Genomic DNA, 6,319 nt, shown 5'->3' with positions numbered 1-6,319 from the left:
AACACTCCTTGGGCCAGCCCAGTGGTCTTGGTCCCAAAGGCTTCCTCGCCAGGTGCCACACCTGAACTCTGGTTCTGTGTAGACTACAGAGGGCTCAATTCAGTCACCAGGACTGACGCACAGCCCATCCCCAGAGCTGATGAGCTAATTGATCGGCTAGGAGCTGCACGGTACCTCAGCACGTTTGAATTGACGTCTGGGTACTGGCAGATCACCTTGACCGATGGGGCTACGGAGAGGTCAGCATTCTCCACACCAGATGTGCACTACCAATTTCGGATTATGCCCTTTGGGATGAAGAATGCCCCTGCCACCTTTCAGAGGTTGGTCAACCAGGTGTTGGCTGGACTGGAGGATTTCAGTGCTGCCTACCTGGATGACATTGCAGTATTCAGCGCCAGTTGAGAGGAACATCTGCGCACCTCTGTGAAGTGTTGATGGCGCTGCGCAAGGCAGGCCTCACTATCAAGGCAAGTATGTGTCAGATCGGGCAGGGCTCCGTTGTGTACTTGCGTCACCAGGTAGGAAGCGTGCAATGTGGCGCCCCTACAACCCAAGATTGATACCATCCTGGCATGGGAACCCCCAAAGACTCAGACACAGGTGAGATCCTTTTTAGGACTCACGGGGTACTACAGGAGGTTTGTCAAAGGGTATGGCAACATTGTTGCACCTTTGACTGAGCTGACTTCCAGGAAGCTGCCCAAGAAAGTGAACTGGACTGACACCTGTCAGAAAGCTTTTGATGCCCTGAAGACTGCCATGTGCACAGCACCTGTGCTTCAAGCACCCAACTTCTCAAAAGAATTCATTGCACAGACAGACGCTTCAGAGCATGGTGTGGGGGCGGTTCTGTCACAGATGAATGAGGAGGGCCTAGATCAATCTGTAGCCTTTATCAGTAGGAGGTTACTTCAACGGGAACAGAGGTGGAGTGCAATTGAACGTGAGGCATTTGCTGTGGTCTGGGCACTGGAGAAGCTGAGACCATACTTGTTTGGGACTCACTTCCGGGTTCAGACCGACCACAGGCCCCTCAGATGGCTGATGCAGATGAGGGGTGAGAACCCAAAGCTGTTGAGGTGGTCCATCTCCCTACAGGGTATGGACTTTACGGTGGAACACCGCCCTGGTACAGAACACGCCAACGCTGATGGTCAGTCCAGATTTTTCCGCCTTAGTGAAGAGAACTCCCAAGGGGAAGGGTAGTTCTCCCCACATTTCAGCTGGAGGGGACACGTGTTAGACCTAACATCATTGGCGTGAGTCTCCCTTCCATTTTTGACGGATTGCTTCCTCTGTTTTGACATATTTTTGCTGGTTGTATGTTTTGGGCCCTGTGCCACTGCTAATCAGTGCCATAGTGCAAGTGCTCCCTATGTTAAATTGATATACTGATTGGATTCCATGATTGTCTTATTTGATCTACTGTCAGCCCCTAGTACAGTGCACCATGTGTGCCCAGGGCTTGTAGAGCAAATGCTGCTGGTGGGCTTGCAGCACTGGTTGTGCCGCCCACAGAAGCAGCTTGTAAAATGTGTCTCAGGCCTGCCATTGCAAGGCCTGTGTGTAGTCTGTGACTACCCTGTCGACTTGGCCAAGTGTGCCCACTTGCCAGTCCCTAAACCTTCCCTTTGCTTCATATTAGACACCCCTATGGTAGGCCCAAGTGCAGGGTACATTGTAAGTATAAGGTAGGACATGCTCTGATGTGTGTAGCATGTTCTAGTAGTGAATTACAACCATTTTCGTTTTTCACTATTTAAGGCTACCTGTTCTCATAGACTAGAATGGGCAGGGAAGATTGTTACATCCCTACAATCCTAACTGACTCTGGGAACATGGTAGAAATTCGAGTTTAGTATGCCTGAACTCAGAATAATAAAATACATCTTTTAGTAAAGTTTATTTTAAAATTCTGTGTTTGCAAATACCACTTTTAGAAAGTAGGTATTTTCTTGCCTAACCATTTGAGCCCGCCTCTGCTGACTTGTGTATTCCTTGTCTGGGTTTGTGTGTGACAGGGCTGGGGAAATTCCAGGAGACAGTCTGGGACAGCCCAATGGTGATTAGGGAGATTTACATCCAGATGGGAGGGGGAGAGTGCACCTGGTACCTGAATAGGGCTGGGCCTTCCCTCCACCCCCTGTGGCTTGTCTGATGTCTCTGCCCTGCACAGTGAAAGGAGAAGCGGAATCTTGTCAACAGAGTACTCCAGAGCTGCATCTTCCCTCCCCTGTGCTGGCTCCACCTCCTGTGGGGCGTCTGATGTTTCTGCCCTGCACAGTGAAAGGAAGAGAAGAGTCATGTAAACACAGTGCTCAGGAACAAAGGATTTATTGGTATAAATATTGGGACCCAGTCCCACAGACTTTAGATCACTTCTGGAACAAGAAACCTTTCTGCCAAGAAGAAGAACCAAGGAAGCTGCAGGAGTTTGGACTGCCCCTCTGCCAGTGTGCTGTTTGCTGGGTTGGCCTGCAGTGGTTGCTTCATCACCAAGGGAAATGAAATGAAATGAAATGAATGAAATGAAAATTAAACTTATATAGCGCGTAACTAACCCTGAGGCCTCGCAGCGCTTTAGCTAGAACCATTCAGGCGACAGGGCAGGGCGCTAAGCTCTTGCAAACAAATGCGTTTTTAATAGCTTTCTAAAAGCTGCCAGGTTGTTATTAAAGGAGAAGGAACTTAGTAAGGACTTTCATCTACAGAATATTCTCCAAGGGCTTGAACTGTGCTTGCCTCCAGCTGAAGTCTCAGGGCCAAAAGACTTCATCCCCAGCTCCCTCCTGAATTTCCTTGCTGGGAATTCTGACTCCAGTCACTTGCGTGCCGCTGGGAGCTGGAAGCGCGACACATCAAGAAGAAGCGTGCCGCCGCCGCAGCTGAAATCATCGCAACGCCGGAGAAGCGAGAGTTCGTTGCATCTCCCTGGAAGCGTGTGTTCATCGAAGCTGTCTGCTGTCACATCGCCGGAGAAGCGCGACGCATCGAGAGCGCTGTCATCGCATCGCCGGAGAAGCACATCGCAGGGCCTGTCGCGGCTCCAAAGTACAGAGTCGTTGCAATGCTGCCAGGGCGTCATCGCATCGTCATCGCAACGCCGCATCAAAGGGCGCCATCTTCTCGCATCGCAACTTGATCATCGCATCGGCATCGCATCAAGGCACCAATTTGCTCACCGTAACAGGCCGAGAATCTACGCATCACCTCCGCACCGGTAAGGCTCACGACGAGTCCCCTACTCTGCGCAAGCATTGAGGAAGGACGCAACCGTTCCCCCGGGTCACGGAACCGACGCATCTCCCCTTTTGCGAGCCTTTTGTTCACTTGCCTGCCGCATCCAAGAACTATGTTGAGAACTTTGTCGAATTTACCATCAACTTGAATTACGAGATTTTTATCATCTTTTAAGTAACCTTTAGTACAGTATTGTGGATTTCTGTAGTTTGTGGTCTTGTGTTTAAGTCTAGATAAATAATAATAATAATAATACAGAATTTTGTATAGCGCGAACAGTTACCTCACGAGGAGGTGTCCCGGCGCTGAGAGAACATACTTATTTTTTATAAAACCTGTGTTGTTTCCATCTGTAGTGTTATCACTGTATTACTGTGTATACTCACAAATGCTTAACACACTGCCCCTGAGATAAGCCTGTCTGCTCGTGCCAAGCTACCAAGGGGCTGAGCAGGGGTTATTAAGGAGAGTAATCCCCTTATCCTGACTTAGAAGTAAGGGTCCCTATTTGGACAAAGGTGATAACTATTGCCAACTAGAGACCTCCAGATCTAACCCAGTCCAACATAGCACCTTCCATGAGGCAGTCCAACAAGGTACAAGCTGAGGCAGTCCAGCCTGGCACCTTCCATGAAGCAGTCCAGCATAGCACCTTCCCTGAGGCAGTCCAACATTGCACCTTCCCTGAGGCAGTCCAACATAGCACCTTCTCTGAGGCAGTCAAACATAACTCCTCCCCTGAGGCAGTCCAACATAGCACACTTTGAGGCAGTCCAGCATAACACCTTCCCTGAGGCAGTCCAGCATAGCACCTTCCCTGAGGTAGTCCAGCATAGCACCTTCCATGAGGCAGTCCAACATAGCACCTTCCATGAGGCAGTCCAACATAGCAAACACTGAGGCAGTCCAGCATAGCACCTTCCATGAGGCAGTCCAGCATAGCACCATCCATGAGACAGTCCAACATAGCACACACTGAGGCAGTCCAGCATAGCACCTTCCATGAGCCAGTCCAGCATAGCACCTTCCATGAGGCAGTCCAGCATAGAAGCTTCCATGAGGCAGTCCAGCATAGAAGTTTCCATGAGGCAGTCCAACATAGCACCTTCCCTGAGGCAGTCCAGCATAGCACCTTCCATGAGGCAGTCCAGCATAGCACCTTCCATGAGGCAGTCCAGCATAGAAGCTTCCATGAGGCAGTCCAGCATAGAGGTTTCCATGAGGCAGTCCAACATAGCACCTTCCCTGAGGCAGTCCAGCATAGCACCTTCCATGAGGCAGTCCAGCATAGCCGACGCAGAGGCAGTCCAACATAGTAGACGCTGAGGCAGTCCAACATAGCAGACGCTGAGGCAGTCCAGCATAGCACAAGCTGAGGCAGTCCAGCATAGCACAAGCTGAGGCAGTCCAGCATAGCACACGCTGAGGCAGTCCAGCATAGCACACGCTGAGGCAGTCCAGCATAGCACATGCTGAGGCATTCCAGCATAGCAGACGCTGAGGCATTCCAGCATAGCAGACGCTGAGGCATTCCAGCATAGCAGACGCTGAGGCATTCCAGCATAGCAGACGCTGAGGCAGTCCGGCATAGCAGACGCTGAGGCAGTCCAGCATAGCAGACGCTGAGGCAGTCCGGCATAGCAGACGCTGAGGCAGTCCGGCATAGCAGACGCTGAGGCAGTCCGGCATAGCAGACGCTGAGACAGTCCGGCATAGCAGACGCTGAGACAGTCCGGCATAGCAGACGCTGAGGCAGTCCAGCATAGCAGACGCTGAGGCAGTCCAGCATAGCAGACGCTGAGGCAGTCCAGCATAGCAGACGCTGAGGCAGTCCAGCATAGCAGACGCTGAGGCAGTCCAGCATAGCAGACGCTGAGGCAGTCCAGCATAGCAGACGCTGAGGCAGTCCAGCATAGCAGACGCTGAGGCAGTCCAGCATAGCACATGTTGAGGCAGTCCAGCATAGCACATGCTGAGGCAGTCCAGCATAGCACCTTCCCTGAGGCAGTCCAACATAGCACCTTCCATGAGGCAGTCCAACATAGACGTTTTCATGAGGCAGTCCAGCATAGAGGACACTGAGGCAGTCCAGCACAGCACACGCTGAGGCAGTCCAGCATAGCACATGCTGAGGCAGTCCAGCGTAGCACATGCTGATGTAGTCCAGCGTAGCACACGATGAGGCAGTCCAGCATAGCACACGGTGAGGCAGTCAAGCATAGCACATGCTGAGGCAGTCCAGCATAGCACATTCTGAGGCAGTCCAGCATAGCACAGGCTGAGGCAGTCCAACATAGCACACGCTGAGGCAGTCCAGCATAGCACCTTCCATGAGGCAGTCCAGCATAGCACCTTCCATGAGGCAGTCCAACATAGCACCTTCCCTGAGGCAGTCCAGCATAGCACCTTCCATGAGGCAGTCCAGTATAGCACCTTCCATGAGGCAGTCCAGCATAGCCGACGGAGAGGCAGTCCAACATAGCAGACGCTGAGGCAGTCCAGCATAGCACACGCTGAGGCAGTCCAGCATAGCACACGCTGAGGCAGTCCAACATAGCACAAGCTGAGGCAGTCCAACATAGCACAAGCTGAGGCAGTCCAGCATAGCACAAGCTGAGGCAGTCCAGCATAGCACAAGCTGAGGCAGTCCAGCATAGCACTCGCAGAGGCAGTCCAGCATAGAAAATGCTGAGGTAGTCCAGCATAGCAGACGCTGAGGCATTCCAGCTTAGCAGATTCTGAGGCAGTCCAGCATAGCAGACGCTGAGGCAGTCCAGCATAGCAGACGCTGAGGCAGTCCAGCATAGCAGACGCTGAGGCAGTCCAGCATAGCAGACGCTGAGGCAGTTCAGCATAGCACACGTTGAGGCAGTCCAGCATAGCACATGCTGAGGCAGTCCAGCATAGCACCTTCCCCGAGGCAGTCCAACATAGCACCTTCCATGAGGCAGTCCAACATAGACGTTTTCATGAGGCAGTCCAGCATAGAAGACACTGAAGCAGTCCAGCATAGAACATGCTGAGGCAGTCCAACATAGCACACGCTGAGGCAGTCCAGCATAGCACACGCTGAGGC

Source organism: Lissotriton helveticus, chromosome 1_1, assembly GCF_964261635.1.
Source record: "Lissotriton helveticus chromosome 1_1, aLisHel1.1, whole genome shotgun sequence".
Lineage (NCBI taxonomy): Eukaryota > Metazoa > Chordata > Amphibia > Caudata > Salamandridae > Lissotriton > Lissotriton helveticus.
This window is presented reverse-complemented; position numbering follows the sequence as displayed.